This window comes from Mya arenaria, chromosome 12 (genome assembly GCF_026914265.1).
Source record: "Mya arenaria isolate MELC-2E11 chromosome 12, ASM2691426v1".
NCBI lineage: Eukaryota > Metazoa > Mollusca > Bivalvia > Myida > Myidae > Mya > Mya arenaria.
In genome coordinates, this window is record NC_069133.1 from 6,111,175 (window position 1) to 6,132,549 (window position 21,375).

The window sequence follows — 21,375 nt, forward strand, 5'->3', positions numbered from 1 at the left end:
ATGCTAAAAGATTATATGTTTAACTAAGATATATTTCTGTTTAAAAGAAAAAAAAGTTGCGGTAGATCAGCATTTACTTCTCAAAAAGCATCTTCATACAAATCAATAATCTAAGTACTGTTTTTTATTAAATCCTTTATAACATAACATTCTCACAAATATAAAGCAAATTACAAGTATTGTACCTTGCGACACAAAAAGCAAAATACACAATGCATGTCAGCAACAATAAAAATATGGTTTAAAAGATACTGTATACAGAATATACATCACAGACATGACTTGTTAATAACCAAGTGCCTACAAACAGGGCATCATTGATTGTGGGTTACTGAGCTTGTCCGTGTTTCTTCTATTGTATTATCAATACAAGCCTAACACAATCGGATTTGAAAAGAGAACATTTAAACAAATTTAAATACATCTTTTGTCACATTTGATAATTAATACTGCATAAAACATGTCACAGTTTTTGAAGTGTTAGTGTTAAATAAACATCGTTCAAGATAAGTAAGACCTTACGCCTAATAGAAACCTTCCTCGTATCAGAAAGCGCAACACAAGAAGTTTTCCTTAAAACAATAATGCTCCTAAAACAGAGTATTCCCCTTAGCTTATCTATTTGTTTATATTCATTTAAAAGATTACAATTGGTGCTTCAGACAAATAAGTTCACATAGTACTTAGTATACAGATATTCGTAATATATTTCGTTTCTTTGATTAAATTTAATGAATAAATTTTCAAAACAATACTGATAGTCTGCACTTAAAGACTGATCTACGTCCGAAACATAAAGCGAACATACAAAATAAGGGAATACAAACTACTGATCCTTAGATAATAACAATGCAAGTTTTATAATAAAGTCTAAAGCATTCATCATACACAACGTCCACAGATTATATATATAAAAAAGAGTTGTTATCTCTAAATGTATCGACTCATGTCGACGGAACGCTGATCAAAGTTCCATTTGAATAAAAACAGTTTAGGCTACTTCGTCTACAGTTCCAAAGAACATTGGAATGTCTTCCAGGGTCATCTCGGGGACAGCATATGGAACTTCTATCCACTTCTTGCATGCTGAGACATCGGCAGAACGCATGTTCCGAAATTTGAAGCATTGTATTTTCAAAATCCAAAGGTCGACGCCATCCCTTTCTGCAACTTTTCCCCAGTCCATTGGGCATTTTTTACAGAACATTTTGGATTTCTTTTCTATGCCGTCGTACTTTTTGGGGGTTATGTGCGGTTTCGTGGTGAATCTGTTTTTGCAAAGCTCTTATCCAAGACAAGATGGTCATGGCCAAGCTTTCGAATGTCAGAAACATGACAGACCTTTGTGTTGCATCTCCTGCAAAGTATTTCCAAATCATCTTCCGACATTTTGCTTTTATTAGCCTTTTCGTATTCCATCTTATATCTATGTTTTTGCATCTCCTCCCTCTGGTATATAGCAACCTTATACCCAATGGTCTTTGGGTTAAGCCGCTTAAATTCATCCATCGCCTTATACATCAGGTTTGCTTTGTACGCGTTCACCATTTCCTGTTCCACTTGTTTGTCGCCTCCAACTATAACATGAGTGGCGCCCTTATTCCTGCTGCGACCTGAGAATAGAAAAAAAATACCATAAACAATATGTTACTATTCATCATGAAATGGCCTTGTGCGTGTTAAATTAAAAACCGTTTTTCGTATATATCACAAAATTATGTTTCGCTTCAATTTTGCCTGGCTAGAGACTGAATGAGAGACAGTTCGGAGGCACTTAATAGCAGTCAAGAATGGATTGGAGCTGGATATACTGTGAACAGAGTTCTATTGACCTTTCATTTGTATCTTGGTTTGAAATCATCCCCGGAGTAGTTGTAATTCACCACGATGTTACAATCAGGAACGTCTATGCCCTCTGTTCCGACGGAGGTGCAAACCATCACCTTGTAATGCCCTTCCCTGAACTTTTCTACAGTCTCGGTTTGAACGCTCTCAGTCATACCTGTAGGATTTATAACAATACCACAATGGTACTGCATGATGATTTACAATAAAAGAGCTACATGGACACGCCAAGAAGTCAAACTTTTAACACGTCACAGGGCTAATGCATTATGGACACTGTGCCTGAGACACACAGCACAGGCAGACCACACATACATAAAATATCTGTATAAAAAATGTACCGACTTAAGTTTGTTTGGCCTTCTAAAATACTACTTAACAGTAGCTTAAAACGACAAATTATTTCATGATTTCAACTGAACCTAAAACCATTTATACAAGTAGTGATATTCATATATTATTCAAAAGGTCAAGAGGAGGATGCAAATGCTGATTTCTCCTTATTTGTTAATGGCTACAAATTCGACACCTCGTTAATTTTACAGTCACGATCCTTTCTTTTAATTCTATGTAATGTCATTTACATCGTGTGAACTAAGTTTCATGTGAATATTGTAAACGTTTTGAAAAATGAGCAGGATTGAGCTTTGAGCAATATTCTTTGACAGCACTAACGCCAACACTAAGGCTATCCTAACTCGACATTCATTAACTGTTTTATTTGAGTATTACCTTGGTCCGCTCCGCGGGTTTGTTGGCCATGAAGTGGGCTTGCCCGAACACCCATATCTCGCAGATCTCTATCGATATACTCTGCCAATGCTCTGCACGTTGCCCGTGCCTTCACAAATACTATTGCTCGCGGGTCATCTTTCTGTTCCTGGATCATCTGGCGCAATTGATCGCTGACTATTTTCACATTTGGGTTTTCAGTCTCTTTTTCTTTTGCTCTTGAAGACAAATTTCTCTGAACATCTGTGAAATATACTTAATATAAATACCACTGTTTGACTCATGTAAACTAGAGAGAACTATGAATTTAATAATTTAAAAAACACACATTCAAAAGACTTCAACAATTGGTTCGCTCTTACAATTTTATACAACTTTTTGTAACACATACCCAACAACTTTTTGAAAAGAATTCTTTCTTGATCTGTGTGCTTGCCTCTCCTTTGACTTTCTAAGGTATGTTTCTCTGCCAGGTAGTTAATGACGTGTTTCAGTTGCAAAAGATTGTTGACTTCCAGGGCGGAATTGTACACCTGAAAAGAACACCGGCTTGCGCAATTATTTGCTTCAATATCGTTCTGCATACATGAAGTTTATTGTTTATTACAATAATAAATTTTGTAACGTAGAACATAGTCAATAATATACATAATAATACATAGTCTGATATAATGAAATACATATTAAATGACTAAATAATGCTGTACATTCAAATAACGTGCACAGGAGCTGATGTCTCGCGCCGTGTCGTGATCTGTTACGTTCAGTTGTGCCGCTTTTTCAAGATCAACAGTCCACTTGTTATATGCCTGTGACTCCTTTTCCGCTGGCCTTTTCTTCATCATTAAATCAGTAAGATCAGGCTGTGAAAACGCCATATCTGTAATTGGAATACCATTTTTGGTTTTAATCGCTTAAAACGTAAACCGATGTTGTAGATCAATACTCAATGTCATATTTGCCAAAGATAGAACATTCTAAGCCTACTTGTTATACGGAAGACTGTTTCATTTGTCGTTGATATTGTTCTGACCCAACATTCATCTTCCTGTACAGTTAAGGACATTTTCTCAATATATCACGTAAGGCTGTCAGTTACAAATATGGAAGGCAAACACCATAAACGGAATTGATTATCGATAATAGTTTGGTCCGATTCAGCAACACTTATACTTTCATCACGTCCTATCAAAACGTATATTGACCAGATTTACAAACAAAATTTAAATTTTAAACCGTCTAAAAATAACGTTATTGGAAGCTCACCTTCAAGTAACGATTCTGTGTCATTGATTGCACTGAACAAGAAATCCCTTCCAGGATCAGGGTCCCGTGTTACCATCTTTACAACTTCTGCGAATCAAAATATTTACCTTTAATTAACCTCAATACTTCTGTGAAAAACTACAGAAACAAGCTCAGTAGCAAAAAGTTTAAACATAAACTCGGTTTAATGGCACTGGGTTAACGCCAAAGACATAGAACACAAACAACAAGAAAATCACAAAAAACAAGAAACATGGAAGAACAGCATAAATCTCCACAAACAGCACAGTGCATACATACTATAAAACAAGAGCTGTCACAGAGACAGCGTGCGAAACATGCATGGATCACTGTCAGATTAGATTTCAATGCAATACATGATCTGCTGAGATATTAACAAAAATTTGGTGACATGCAAAATTTTAACTAGAATTTTTAAGTCTTATAATAAAGGGCCATTATTTGCAAAATACAGTTATCTGACATGGTTATTCAATTAGGCTGGGTGGTTCAATACCATTGTATAAAGTCTCACAGGTGTTCGGATCATGATGGTGAACAAGTGTGCAAAGTTTGAAAGGCAAATGTCAATGGACTTTGAAAATATCTGAGGTAGTACGCAAACTTTAACATAAGTTCTAAGTAAAAAAGGGCATACCATTGTAAAAAAGCTTGAAACTGTGACCTCCTCCTGTACACAGGTTGAGATTATGATGGTGAACAAGTGTGCAAAGTTTTAAAGCCATATATCGATGGACTTTGAAATTATTTGAGGTGGAACGTAAACTTTAACGTAAATTCTAAGTCGAAAAAGCGGCATAAATCTGTCAAAATGTTTGATACAGTTACCAGCTCATGCGTACAGGTTGGTGGCATGATGGTTAACAAGGGTGCAAAGTTTCAAAGCCAGATGTCAATGGACTTTGAAAATATTGAGGTGGTACACAAACTCTTACAAAAATATTAACATATGTGGTTACGCCGACGCCGACGCCAACGCTCGGGTGACTAGGATAGCTCTCATTATTCTTCGAATAGTCGAGCTAAAAACTAGGTATGTTTATCAAGGATTATTAGGTACTGCCTTGGAACGGTCGGTAAAATGTAAACTGTGGGTTTAAACCAGTTTACGTACACAAACATCATGTACTAATTACCCTACACTCTTATCCGAATAATCCAAAACAATGAAAGCTTATCCCAAGAATGTATTGGTTTTCTTTTAAATACACTTTACACAGCTTTTGGATTGGTCAGGGCATTTCTTATAAAAAGATCGGATGTTGTATGGGCTAGCCCGACTGTATCGATGTAGTGCAGGACAACATACCTAGCACTAAGTTTAAAATAGTATATTATCCAATGAAATTAGCTTACCTGTTTTCGGTATATTGATCCATTTAATTAGGTTTGCCTTGCATCGTTCAACAGTTGATAAGATTGGTGTGTCAAGCTTTGCACAAAGGTGCAGAATATAATCAACAGCTTCCTCAACGGTTCTCGACGGCCCGATACCGATTGAAGCTGTTAGACCAACGATCTGTATAAGACAATCATTGTTTAATTGACACATACGAGTATTCGAAATCATTGGGATGAAGAGTTGACAAATATGTCATGCAGAAATAAACTGACAAGTAAGCTATTTAGCACATTAACGCCACATACGAGATTGTGTATGTACTGAATACGTGTCATTTACAAGCGTGTACCTGTGGTAATCCCTCTGTTCGTTTTTCCTTTTCTACAAGATACCTTCGAGCAAGTCTGGCGTAAGGCTCATCTCCCCTTGTGTAGTGACACTCATCGAAAATCAACAGCGAAAATCTGTTGAGGGTTTCAATGTTTTTGCTGTCAAGATTGTTAATCAGTACTTGCGGGGTTAAACACATGATATCATAGTTGACCACACAGGCGTCCAACATTCGGGAATCTTTTTCTTCACCAGTGACTAGCTTGGTCTAAATATATTAGGATAGCGCACGTATATGTATTGAATTGTACACTAAAAACTCAATTTTTCTGATGCTGATCATGTTTGTCTCATCAAATAATACTGTTTTTGTTAGTAAATCAAGAAGGTATGTATCGATTCTATTTAAATCACTTGATCTTAATAATGTTAAGGCTAAAAACGTGTTTTCAACCAACACAGGTTGTAATAAATTAAAGCATGCATAAGACGCCATATCATTGCTCAAAAACGTTAAATCAAACCTGGTATTGTGGAAGATAACGTTTAAACCTATCCGCATGTTGCTTTATAAGAACGCCTGTTCTGGCCATAAACACAACCTTCTTTGGTGCTAAAAATGATAATAATAAAATGCAAAATATTAACATGCATACCTTTTTTCAATCACATGATTTTGTATATTACTATTAAGCAAATGCATCTATAAAAAGATATCAAGATTTGAAAAGTGCTTTATACATTACGCAACCATTATCACTATGGTAAATGAATATCAACATTTAAGTGTAGTATTATTTTCTTTTTGTTGCTAGGAGATGATTAGAAATATTGAATTCTGACATGGAAACCAAATGAACCAAATGGCTAGGTAAGAGTTGTTAACTTCATTATTAGTATATTTTCCTAACAAATCTGTTCACTTGTTCACTACAAAGTAAAAAAAAACAATACCTGTAATATCCTTAACCAAAGTCATTCTCTCAGGTCTTATATTCAGGTCCTTTAAGTTTTCAATGTCCGAACCGCCATCTATTAGATGTCCACTATGGGTTCCCCGTTGAAGCATTTGTTTCTGCAATTCAGACGCCGACGTTGCTTCAAATGTCTCGCCTGTAGACGGAGTTGGTGCCTCAATGTAATCTAAAGTATTGAAAACAAGTCTTTTTGGGAATTATCACTTGTAAAAATGTTAAAAAATAATGATGTTTAAAAGTGCAGGAATTATCCTCATTCTAGTAAATTCAAAGTGACTTAAGTATTGATTCAATTTTTCAGTGCGTTCATGCGCTCGAACGTTCAGTCGTGTGTTTTTGCAAATCGATGAAGCGCGCTAGTACTTCACGGAAAAATACACAATTTAGCCAAATCGAAGCAAAAACTTCTATTTACATAATCCCCTCATCATAACTTTTTTCTCGACTTAAAAATCTACGCAATTTAATACCAATGAAAGAAAGAAAATCATCGAGAAACTTTAATCTTGTATTTAACATATGCATGAACCTGGTGAGTCAGAGGCCACAAAAGTTCAGCCGGATAATGCAAAATTAATGCAAATGTTATCGCACAGACAATAAGGTGCGAATGTAAATATTTTAACTTAAAAAAACAAGAAGGCAATGGAGTAAAACTTTGCGATCAGTAATACAACATGTTTGCAATGTTTATGGAATAAAACCTGTTTTATCGCTAAATATAAATATTACCTTCAAAGACGTGCTTGTTTGCATCCGTATGGTGTGATTGTTGATTGAGGCCTGAATATAAATATGTATATAACTAAGTCCCATAAGACATAACTTTGTTAATCGTAGTATACAAATATATGCATAGCTTTGGTTTTATTTGGATATCTCTAGATGTTGGCGACATAAATCTAATTCTTAGTATCTTCACACAGAAAATTATTGATTGTATTAACCAAAATTGGCACAAATCTATTAACAGTTTGAGTCGGTGTTTTCATTATAAAGAATTTAAAACCTTGTTAAATGTAGAAAGTTATCTATTATGAGAGATACATTCATAAAATAGCATTTAGCAAATTTCAATGTTCAAATCATTAGTTATTAATTGAAACTGGCAGGCATACTCCTATCCTAAGAAAAGAACGTTTTTGGTGTTTATTTTCTAGATACTGTAAACGTTTTTGTTTTAGACTGCGGATACCATGCTTTCTTTGTATGTCGTTAATACAATGTTATACGAACGCAATACTAAATCAATTGGTATTATACTGGTACGGAATTTGAAGATCTTTACAGCTATTAAACACAAATCAATTTGAAGATCCTTGCAAAATGCCTTATCATGTATAACATCTCCTATTGAATATACATAGTTAAACTTAAGGGGAAGTCACCATGTTTTGATACCTATCTTACCATTGTATCAATTAATAACCGAGAAACAACTTATGCTTTTTTGTTCGCGTTGTAATTTATGTGCTTTTGGCCGATGGCCTGTAACTACTAAATAAACTATTTCTTTGACTTTAAATGTATTTAAATTAGGAACCATAATATTTTTAAATTGAATTAAATGAATAGAATTCAGTCTTACCAAACTTTGTCATAAATCCAGATGGAATTTCAAGGAAGAATGACTCCAATGTTTTTGCGAGAAAATGGTTCCCGGTGATGTGAAGTGCAAAAAGGAACCCACCGTACCATTCAGTTGGTCTAAAATTGGAAACGCTCAATACAGGAAACACCCGCAAGATATTTCCAATTCACTTTTCTAGACTGGACTTTGCTGAGTTTGACTTTCATCCTTCTGGCGACATTGCTCAGACTTATGAATAAGCTACTGTACAATCTAAGGAATCATATAAATTTGTCTTTATTTCGTAAATCGTATGCCAAAAGTTCAACCTTTGTTGTCCATTTTGTCAGTTTCCAAAAAGATAATTGTCGTAAAATCTACCAACAGGTTAAATACAACTGTAATATTAAACCGTACAAAGTGGTTGAATTATCTAATAGGCTAGTAATTTGAAATATGATTTAAACGAGGCACACAATTTTCAAAAACTTCGATAAAACAGAAAACAAGATGGCTGCCTTTTAAAATAATTTCCAGCATACTTCTTATATTAGGGAGAGTTTTCACAGTCAATGAAAATGTTCAATTTCTCTTATCCTGTATTCGGCGAGTTAAGTCGCCAATCAAAACGGCAGAAACTCATATTAGCCGACTTTGGTCGTCAATTGTCTGGTATTAATACTACGACTGCCCCCATATCGCGTCAAATACGTGATAGTTGATAAATAATACCCATTATAAATCAAATATTACGGACAAAATGGACGACGAAGGCTAAAACAATGTTGTACTATTGCAAACGATTTACCAAAAAATATATGCTGCCTTAGACTGTACAGTGCAATCGCTTTACTCATAAATCTGTACAAAGTCATTATAAAGGATGCATATCAAAATCAGCAAAGTCCCATCTATAAAAGTAGAATCCATGAAGCATTCGCAAAAGTTAGTTAATGAAAAACTCACTAATTATGTGATTTCATACTGGCTAATGTAGCATTTGAGCTCGATTTTTTTTAAATATAACCAAATATTTAAAGTATTCTTAACATTCACATAAAACTTGTTTTCATTCATTTAATAGATATAGATAATTCAAGTAAGAAAACCATCGTACCTCTTATTCCAATTCTGTCTTGTTAAAAGAATATTCACGGCAAGATATAGACTCAAGTCCATAAGTTCTCGTCGGTCAAAATCGTGTACATCCTTGTCCCTTTTTAATGATGTTGCTATGTTAACTACCTCATCAACTTCCATTTCTAGGTTGGTGGCGAAAACCTGAATCATAGTCTTTCCATGCTTTCTCTCTTCTGGTATCTCTATTTCTGATTCTTTTAAACGTAACTTACCTTCCATACCTACAAAAATAGTGACAAGAGGAATATACTACATGTATTTCATAAATTGAATACTTGAAAAGAAAACATATTTTCAGTTACTCAATACTGTACTAAGGCACTAGCAAAGGAGTGCACATCCGGCGTCCCCTCTAGCTACAATTTGTCAAAATAAATATTTTATATAAATATCGGAAAAAAAAACATACACTAAAATGCACAAATTCAGACTAGAAATATACTACTTGTCAAGAGGAATCTGAGACCGCTCCACCAACATTTAAACATTTTATGATTTGGTTTTGGGGTGGAGGTCGCATGTCTTAAGATGTGCCCAAAAGCTGCACCACTCTAATGGCTAATGCCAAATTTTGGACAGCCACTAGCTAGTACTAACTATTGTACCATTATTATATACCACTACTTAATAAATCAATATATTTATTCCTCAACTTTTTATAAAACAAAACCAATGTTATTGTTAGACGTTTCATAATCACTTGGCTTAACAGTTCTTTATTTATCTCATTTAAGAATCAAACCTTTATTTGCATAGTGAGGACATACTTATGTAAGAATATTGTAATATGGATTTAATAGCTATTTTAGCCAGGGTCTAAAAATATATATTTATTAAGAAATACACAAACTTTTGCAAAAACTCGGATCATCATCATTATTTTCGTGTTCTAAACCAGAATCAAGCTCATCTTTGTCCGGCTGTGCAGTGTTTTCGTCACGTACTGGATCTGGATCTAACGCAAAAACATAAGTACATTTATAGAACCTGTTAACCAAACTAAACGATTATGATAATATTCGCGTATTGAGGACTTTCCAAGTTCAATCTCTTGATGGAGACTTTATTTAATTAATCACCCGTAATGTCTCTAACGTTTTATCCTTCTAGCGTAGCTGCGAAATATAAACAAACAGTATACTTAAGTCGCAATGCAAAAGATGCATGTGCATGCAAGTGCCCTGTCTTGCCAGTACGATGAGTTTTATAGTTAGCTCTTACAGTAATGTTGTAATGTTACATACCATTCGTACAACACTCGTCATCATTGACGTCTGTATCTTGGTTCTGGAAGAAATGTGTTTATAGAGACGGCAATGAATGTTTGAGAAAACTTACAAATTAAAATAGAAATTCGACATGTGCTAAAAAGAAAGCAGTTCAAAACAGTACCTTGCGATCGGTGATATGCTTTTGATTACATTTAGTTGCTTTAGTGAAAAATCTTCATGTATCCGGCAAAACGTCAACTAACATTTGGCGAATTTTGAGAATTAAAAATCAAGTTAAGCACATGTGAAAAGGGTTACCTCATTTAGTACTGAAATGGAATCGGCTTGTTTCTCAGACTCGGGAGAATGTGGTTTTTCTGTAAGAAACAATACCTGGAAATGATTGTTGCATTTAAGCATTATAATGCATACGTGCATAAACACAGGAGTAGCATTGTTAAGGCTCGATTTACAATGACAACATTGAAAATATATGGAAAAGTAAAAAAGTAGAATAAAATAAAAATGTACCTTAAAGGCCTAGTTTAAGCCTTCTATAAGTGACCCCTCCCCCCAAACCTGTGTACAGGTCACAAGCTCTGTGTATTGATCTTAATCTACTTGCCTTGATCCCTCTTATCAGATCTCTGATCTGGGTATCCTGCTGTGCAGATTGGGAAGTTTTATTGTAGAAATGGACATTAAATGGCCCGAACCAATAAACGAATACACAGGAAATTGGCCCCAACTGTGACACCAGTGCAATTAGCAGGAAATGCACAGAAGGGGATTAGCATGCCAAACATTCCTTTAACTAGGCCTTTAACGAATCTAATAGATGACATACCGACGGTGTAGTGGTTTCGACAGTTTTTCAATAACGATCGTTGTCAATAATCAGTTTTAATCAACCTGAGATTATATTGTTTTAATGCTTTGCTGCTAAATAAACAAACGAACCAATCTCTAGATGCATTCCGTAGTATTTGCTTTGTGTTTACTTGTTTAAATATTTAAACACATGCATAAATTATTCAATCATGCTCATAAAAAATAGTAAAGTATTAATACAATGAAACATTCACGTATAAGCAACCTCTGCGTGTTTATGTAAATTCGAAAGATGTGTTCATTTTTCCTTTCCTATCTCGCATTTTTACACACGCATTTTTCTGTTTATTGTATGTTGTTGTACAATTAACAGTTGCAGAGATGGTTGGCACACAAACGATTTCTTATAATCGTCATTATCTATAAACCAACACTGTAGTCGGTTTATGAAAAGGTAACAGTATATTCTTTATATTTGCATTGTATTGAAAATTGGATACGATTATTTGTTATTAATGAAATATTATCAATGAAAACATCCTTTACAAGTTAAATTATTTCTTCTGAAACATATGAATTGCGGGTGTTAACAGGAAATAATAGAGTTTATTGGTTTATGGCAATGCAACAAGGGATATGATTTAATATTGTTAAATGTTGTATTGGTTAAGGTCCAAACGTCATTGTTTAGCTTTAACAAAAGAAAGTAGGTCAACATGTCACTGTATAGCACATTCGAAAACTACAAATACATTCGTTTGCAAAACTGCACACATGTTCTAAATTTCAATGTTGTAGCTTTATAACTATTAAATTACCATAGGTCAAAAGGTCACAGTCAAGGTCATCCAAGCACAACATTAATATTTATCTGTAAAATTGCACATATTTTCCAAATATCACTGATGTAGTTTTAAAAATAAGAAAGTAGGCCTAAAGGGGAGGAGCAGCTTTGACCCCAGGGGCATAATTTGAACAAACTTGGTAGAGAGCCATCATCTGATGGTATATAACAAATATCAAAGGTCTGGGCCATTCCATTTGCGAAAAAAAGATTTTCAAAGATTTCTCTATACAAATCTACAGGAAACTTGTGAACCCCAGGACGTGGCCAGTTCTGTCCCAATGGAACATAGTTTGAATACACTTGATGGAGGACCACTGTTTGATACTACATGTACTTACAAGATATCAATGGTCTGGGCCTAGCGATTTCAGGCAATAGGATATTTAAAGATTTTGTTCTTATATAAATCTATAAGAAATTTATGAATGCAATATTTGTCTCATAACTTATCAAGTATTGCAAAATGGTCCCTTCAGTGAATCAATATACAATGTGTGAAGTGTCATTAAAAAATCGTGTTTAAATATTTATCTGTGCAACCCGACGAACATAGAGTTGATATTACGGTTTAAGCTTTCTCAACATGTTTTTTAACACGACGTTATTTTTTATCGTACAGTTTTCCCGCTATTACACATCTCATAAAAATGTCACATTACATTTTAACATTCAAATAATTCATACCTGTTTGCCCTTCAACATTTCCAATACTTGAATCATTCTCCAACATTCGCTCAATGATTTCCCCTAAAACAGGTAAAACACCTAAATCATTTACCATACAAAAGTTGTTATTTTATTATCATGTCAAAATGCATTTTAAATGACAGGGTCGATAAAGGTTGAAATATGAATACTCGGTGGAGGAACACGTCCGATCGGTTATTAAGGTGACTGCCTATCAGTGTTACCCGCTGTGGAAAAGTTTTGACAGACTATTTAGGTAAAACGCCCGCGTTGAATAGGCCTTAAGTACAAAGGGCATAAAAAGTACAGTTGACAAATTGAAGGCATAGTTGTATGCTGAAAGGACAAACTTAATTGTTTATTCTCGATATCTGATTATTATTCTTTTGATTTGCAAAAACATGTTTTCAACCTGTTTTCCGAATAAGTAACAAAGCTTTCCGTATTTATTTCCAGACTTCCCTGTCTGTTAATTTCGAGAAAGAGGCAATTACAACTCGTTAAATATTATATAGGTTTAAACAAGCATTTCAAAGATTTTTTTTACTCCCGATCGCCGTTCTGAGATCAGAACTGTCTTCAAGGGGACTCTCCTTATTTCTCAATCGAACAATTTCTTCCGCTGATAATAAGATATGAACACTAAATAAAAATAACATAAAAAATATCATTTTGATAGTACAATATCAAAGATAAAACATAACAAAAAAGATTATGAATTAAAAAACTTCACAACGTCAACTGCTATACTCATGGCATAGCAATGAGTAAATTGGGTATTTTTTACTTTAAATATTATATTAGAAATTACCGGTTTCGTAGATGCATCTCCAAAAGTCTACCCTATCAATTAGAAGTTCTAGTTCTAATTCCGGAGTGTTGAAATCTTTCCTTAGTGCAGATTCAAGGGGTTTGATCAGACATTGAATTTTCCCGGAAATTACGTCATCAAATAACTTCCGTAGTTCCCTCAAATTTCGGCAGTGAATGTCTAGTTATATACATGCTACTTTCCCATTAGATACAGGTCCTGCAATTGACTTTGTTGTAGTAGCAAGATAAATTTAGTTGTTTATAAATGTATATTTAGAACAGTACATGTTTAAAAGTCGCGATTTATTACATCAATCAAGCAATGCAATTATTCGCATTTGAACTTTCAACAAGAACCTCTATAGCAATTTCATAACTAAGTTTTTGTATGGATATTTTGTTTAATTGCCCGAAGGATACCTAGTCAGTTAGCATTATATTTCACAAAGAATTACCATAGTCTGTTGTTCGCATTGCTTCAACCGCTTCAACAACATTTTGACAGTTTTCACATGAACAGTCAGGTCCTTTGTTGAACAAATTCACAACAGCTCGGGACATCTGCTTTTCTTTTTCGTTATCGCAGTGTTTGACTAGTATGGTGCATGTTGTTTCTGTAAGTGATAAGAGTAACTATAACTTGAATATAATCAAAGGTTAAGCAAAAATAGTACCAGAAACAATTACTACATCTGCATGCGTTCGTCATTTGGCTATTTTAACTAGGTATATGTGCATGAAAACAAACGGTGCTCTTTTGAATTACTTACTATGGTTCCTATCTTTATCGTGTTAGCAAAATGCGAACACGTTGATCTGGTGTGTTTTTTAATGATGGCTTCTTTTCAACGATGATGGAAATATAGCAAGAAAATAACGTAAACTGAAAAATACCTTTAAAAGGAAAACACTATGAGACAAATCAAATTCCCAAAAAGTACATGTAAAAGCTTTACCCGGGACGGGTACTGTAGTTCCATCGATCTTCTGTAATATTTTATCGAGCTTTCCTAATGCTTCAGCTGCTTGACTGTTCCCACGTTGCACACCGTCTTTTATTTCACACGAATCCTGCTTCTGGCAGTTCATAAAGCTGACATGCGCTGAATGTGTAAAAGAAAATATACTTAATAGAATAAATGATGAAATACAATATAGTTCAGTTTTATTTTATACCCATCATAAACCCACACGCAGATATGTTAGTCCGTATTCAACTCTAGTGCAATGCGGCCGCCGTATTTTACTCTGCTGATGCCACTTCATAACAAGTATCATTGCGCGTGAAATTTGAATTAACACGGTGTGCGCCTCTCAAAGTCCAATTTTGAAAAGATCCATTTGAGTCGCATACAACCCCCAGGATGAAACGCAGAACTTATAATTAAACCTTTTGTATCGTTGTATCATTGATTTTTTAAACTATATCTTATCGGGTTTACAAACATGTTGATGGCAATGTGAAGTCATTTTTCAATACTTATTATCATTAGCAGAAAATTTAATTATGTACAAAGTATTTTGCATTCTTTATACGTTTAAGTTCTATTAAGGTTATTCAATTTCTGTAGATTTATATCGCATATTTAGTTATTGTTTGCTAGTTGATTGAAGCAAAATTATAACTTAACTACATGAAACACTCTTTTCAATATCTACGTTATGTTATTTTTTGACTGTTTTGGAACAAACAAAAAAAGACCTGCGTTATCTCAAAATGGCCATCGATTCACATACTAAGTTGAATGAACACAGTTCAACACAGTTTGCTTTATGCCCTGATGCAGGTTAAAAGATAAAATTTCATGAATCTTATTGTTAGAGAAACGACATTTTTCAGCCGACCAAAAATAAAAAGACTTATATATTAACATCGGAAGAACATAGCATTCACTTAGATACTATTTTTAATTAAATTTATAACAATTGTGCATTTATTTCAATAAATATATTATACAAAAAGTAAAAAAAAACTCACCCGTTTTATGTTCATTATCCCCTTTAATTTTCCTTCTATATGCTTCCTCGAACTCTTCTAATTTTTCCTCTAACGCCATTATTCTACATACTTGTTCTCGCTTTGAAACATTGTATGCTTTTATAATTTCTGAAGGAATGGGTTTTTCAATCGCGGCTACATCTTGTCTTACTTCCGTTGATAAAGTATCATCTTCTATAAAATTCAAAGACGACTCAATAAATCTATCACATCTTTTTTAAATAAGTCGTACTCCGCTGGTGTAAGGGAAAAGCGTCCAGGGTGTGAAATTTTGTTTCTGATTTCTATAACCAGGTTCAGACTAGTTACTAGGTCAGGCTTTAGACTGCATGCATTCAATATTAAAATGGAAAGCAGACTTATATCTAATGTGTCCAATTGTACTTTTCCTGTCGGAGGGAAAATGGCGTTTTTATGTTTCCTATTAACAATCTTATCCCTGTTTGCCTGTAGAAAACGATCTACATCCCAAGATGTTTCGTTTGGGGGCTTTAAATCGAATGCACGTTTGATTATTAATTCCTGCGTGCATCGCCTAGATGGTTCATGAACATATTGCATGATACGTGTAAAATATTCTTCTCCTTCTTCTTTCCTCGCTGCCATTGTAACTGTAGATAGTGTTTTTTTTCTGGAATGTCAATCGTTCTGTCTATAACCTTATTAACGTCATTACTGAAGCTTTTATTCAATTAATTGGCCCGATATGGGAACGATATGTTGTTATGCTCATATCTTCTCTCATAGAAATCGTGAAAGGTCTATATATGTATATATAACATCAACATCAGATCATCGCTGAAAATACACGAGGGTAGACAACTTGATAGATATAGTGTGCGTGCCCTTCATTTAATAACATCGATAAGACAATTGCTTTAATTTTTGACACAATAGACAGGATGATACTTATACAAGGTTTGTGAAGTGATGTTTATGTTAAGTCACAAGATCGCAGCTTTACGTTTAAAATAATAAAAAAAACCCACTAAGACTAGCGTTGACGGTGTCCATTTACTGATAACGATAAAGCGGATATTACTTTCAGTGAATAATCTACCTGGTGGTATATACATGTTCACCGCAATTTGTTTTACAAGTGGCGTTTAAACGTAATCTCGGTATTCGTAAGATTATTTAAAATTGATTCCCCACGAACAAGTCCTTTTATTGTCTAAACACTTTAAAAATGACATGTTCAAGTTATTTATGGTTTTGAATAGTCAACATGGTTGGTTAAGGATAACAACACAGTATCACATATGTTAAAATGGTAGACAGGAAATGACGTCGCTTTAAACATTGCCTGACATGCTTTTGGCAACATAACTATCAATTTCGAATCACAGAATGATGTGCCCAAAATATTTGAACGCTTAATCGGGATTAATTTCTACACAACTGTTTTATATGTACTACATGGCTTTAACAAAGCACATAAAAATTAGAAAAAAAACGTGTTCTTAGTGTTCACAATTGTAAATACATCATTGGTCTAAAATTTTATATTTATTGTTTACCTCGTTTTACTTGACGTTTGATACAGCTGCTTCCGTTGTGATAAAAATTGAACATCAAAATTGCCTAATGTAAAATAGTGTACCAAAATACACAGAATTGTAGAGAAATGCAAGCAAAACGGCAAATACAACCTTTTAATTGTTTGTTATTATTTGGTCCCAAATGACTTTCAAACGACATTCATGACCAAACTATAAGACAAACGAGATGTCACTACTTTGATTTTTCCACAGTGAGTCAAGATACATATCCACAGTCTTTCTTGTAACCCACATTGCAATAGTGGTCAAGGCTGTTGAAAGGTAAGACAGAATCCAAACTTCGATGCGTCCTTTTCCCCCATCCACTTTTGTTTACCTGTTAGCTCTGTTAAATAATGCCTTGGGCAACGAACATTTAAGATTTTTACACTAAACACAAACACATTATGTACACAAATATAATCCTGATCAATTTACACATTACAATTCACCTTTCTTGATCAAATTATCATTTGATGACCTAACCTTTCCGGTAAGATTTAGTATTGTCATGCAGCTGGCTGCCATTTTCTTTTACCCGGATGTAATATGAAGATTACAAAATAACCTTGTCTTACTCACGATGGATAAACGTACATAGTATATAGTAGCCTTAGCGAGACGTAAACAACGCAATATGGCAATATTTAAGTGTACAACAGGTACAATTTAACATCAAACAGCTTATTTGGAAAAGTAAACAAAAAACAAGCAGATGTCATCACAATGACAGAGCACATGTTACCTTTAGTTCATGTCTAGTTAATGGGGAAATTTTATGCATTTGGCGTAGTCTAAAATTCTCTATATTTAAAAATTATATACGAAGTGTATATTTATCAAGTATCCTCCAATCAGGGCAAATGTTGGCGAGAACTTCAGACATTGCCAGTAAAGTGAAGCCGTTCTCCTATTTCAGACGTAAGTCATATGGAGGGCTATCAATTCCAAATCGTCAGCGTGATGATTGTGTCACAATACTTTTCTGCTAATTACTGAATTACGGTACAGAGTATTCACAAAGTACTCTTAATAGGGAAAAATAAAATAGTAAAACCACAACAGGTTGTACATATACTTCCTGTAACTTGCAATCTTTAAGTAACAATGCCAAATATTAAGTTAAACCTTGTGATTCAAATGGTTGTAAAGCGCATGGCATGTTGCACTTACTTAATAAAGTTGACGCCAATGTGTGCCTGTTCAAATTTGCGATATTTCGGGGGCCGCAATGTCCATTTTATGTACGTAACAAGTTTCCAGATACATCGCGGGAATGCTTATGTTTGTCCATACACGCGTTGGCGTTGGTGTTTATTTCTTTAATAATTCAATATCAAGATACATAGCGGTACAGATTTTGGTAAACATTCAATTCTCGACTAAGCACGCGGTGGTGTGTATTTCTTCAAAAATTCAGGACACATTCAATTAAATTTTCTGGCTGTAATACTTAGTTCTGTACTATTTAAATATCGAGGTAGTTCGCTAAAATGTGTATATCTGGTTGCATTCAATTTCGAAACACCAATTTTAAAAATATCAATTTTGTACACATTTAAATTTGGAAAGCTGTCTGTTAATGTGTAATGTTGTAGGTTATCATTCATGATACTCGAATATATTATATTTAAAACTTTTATGTTTATCTTATGTTTAAAATTAATATAATTCTATTGCTATGTTTTACTGTTTTCTTACTAATTTCTGACATGATGATGACGATGAACACGCAAACTAGGTCATATTCCCAGATCAGGAACACTTATAACACGAAATAAATATCCACTTATTTTGTTACGCTCATACAGTACATGCATAATTCTACCTTAAAATCAGAACTAAGAAGTTTAACACTTACCGTTCCCATTCCAATAAAAGCTTTTATTATCTTTATTTTGCATTAATTTCACTTTTTTCCCAACAACTTTATTCAGGTAGAACAAGTTTGTGCCTCACAGAGATAACTGACATGGGATTCCTCTTACAACTCTATTTATATAAGATATGGGATTCCACACGGATTTCCCAATTGTATAATTATATCATAGCACACTTCAGTGCATAAACGCGCTGCCAAAGATCTTTCATGTACTACGTATAGAACTAGCATTATCAAGAGATCAAGGCATCTGTCATTGAAAGGTAAAATACTTCACAAAGAATCGTTTCAAATTTATTAATACCTTATCATTATTATTGATTTACATTTAACTATTTATCTTATTTGTTCAAAACTGAATAACCATTTATATCCCGTTATTGGTTTAATATTAAATTTCAATGTTTAGTTGTGCAGTTAAAATTTCCATCGGAAAACTCGTCGATAATGGTATTGTACATTTAAATAATTTGCAAAATATGTAAATTTGAATTTGTGAGACTTAAAGACGCATAATATATGTTGATGCAAAAAAGAATGTTTCTAACTTCAATGCATTATCATGAGTATGTTTAATTCATTTGACTTTAATGATTAAAACAAAAAAGCACATGATTTAGGTTCAGATAAAAATATGTTTGCCTTTATAAAAAAAAAATTTTTTTATAAATGACCACGTGGCCGCAAATTTCCTTGTTAAAATGCGCCATAATTTCGCTTATATTTTTTATCTTTACCTAAATCATATGCATTATTTTATCATTAAAGTCAAATGAGTTAAGCACGAAAATGCATTATTTAAAAAAAGAATGGCATTAACCTATATTGTTCGCCTTTAAGGTATCAGAACCACAAATATGTGAATCTGATATGCCTGGTGACCCCATATTAAAATGGATTCTAAAAAGGTTTTGTAATGTAAATAGTACAATAAACAAGATTGTTCGGTCTTCAAAGATTTCACATTTTGAGTTATTATCCGATTTTGGTATAAATAAAGAGCAAATACACAAACTGTAGTAAGTGTATGTATGGTGTACTTTCGATCATTAGAAGGCAAATTAGCAATCACAGTGTGTGAATACAATGTACCATGGGCATGATGTGGTAAATTACGTCATAAATGCTACGTCGGAAGGTAACATTTCGCTTCGAATGAAGACTTTAAACAAAGATAACTTTACTATTAATTCGCCATATCAAATGAAACTTGGCGCAGTCTACGCGGCTTACAAAGCCCCGAATTTGGTCTTTTACTAGATTTTGAGTGAGAGTTTAGTTTCTTAAAACACGTCGAGAAACCTTTTCACAAAACCGCCACCTGATGGCGCATTGACAAAACATTATTTTGGAAACAGGTTTATCGAAGTGTTTGGGTTAACTAATCACCTTATCAAACAGGTAATAAAACGAAGGTGTGACTCTTTAAGCGACATAGACTGCCATTTGTTTCATTTAAAATGGTAAAGAAAAAGAAAAGTTATTTTAGTTTAAAGTCTTCATTCAAAGCAAACTATTGCCTACCGACGTAGCAGTTAGGACGTAATTCATCACGTGGTATACACACACTGAGTCAATAAGCATACACCATCTTGCTGATCTTAGGTTTTTAGATTTTCCTAAGATTTACTCCTGGGACAAGGGAAACAAATTATACCGCTATTAATAGTTCTTCCTCTTTGACCAGCTGGATACGGGTGATTTCCTGCCTATTACTCAAAGCCGGAGTACAATTTATCTGGTCTTACAATTAATTTTATAGTTTAACTCGCTCGCCTAATAGCAAAATAAGCTGCATACGTAGTAGTCGTGTTTGTTATAAGGCGGCGCCCAGAATTGTCTTTGTAAGACATGACACACATTCTTGTATGACATGACACACATTTTGTAAATTGTACGCATTCCTGAAGGGCGGTGTGTATTTTTGTAAACTGTTTCATGATATAATGTCTTTAATGGAAATACAGGGTGTTTGTTTACTTTTACAAAGTTAATGAAATTTATCCATCAAGGGAAGGGCGCGGACTTTTTAATTAATATTAAGTGGCAACTGCAGGGGAAAAGCTGCGACATGACATATAAATCGCGTATATAAAGGAATTCAATGAACCAATCAGTTAAAGTTAAGTTTAAGTTCAAAAAAGCAAAAGAAAGAAATTTTATTTAGTTGCGTTTATTTTATTTATTTTTGTTAAAGGCCGTTTGAATGTGTACTTGAAAGTATAGTGTTTAGAAAAAACAGTGTTTAATTGTTCATGTTTAAGCATTTAACATTAGCTAAAAGAGGAGGGAAAAACACTACGAATGCACACTTGGAACACAACTTAAGGTCAGTCTTTGC

The 21,375-nt window shown here is 33.9% G+C and overlaps 1 pseudogene; it reads right to left on the minus strand.

The window, feature by feature from the left end:
- Window positions 1-56: 56 nt before the first annotated feature.
- LOC128212345 (antiviral innate immune response receptor RIG-I-like) lies at window positions 57-19,099 on the minus strand (annotated as a pseudogene).
- Window positions 19,100-21,375: the final 2,276 nt, after the last annotated feature.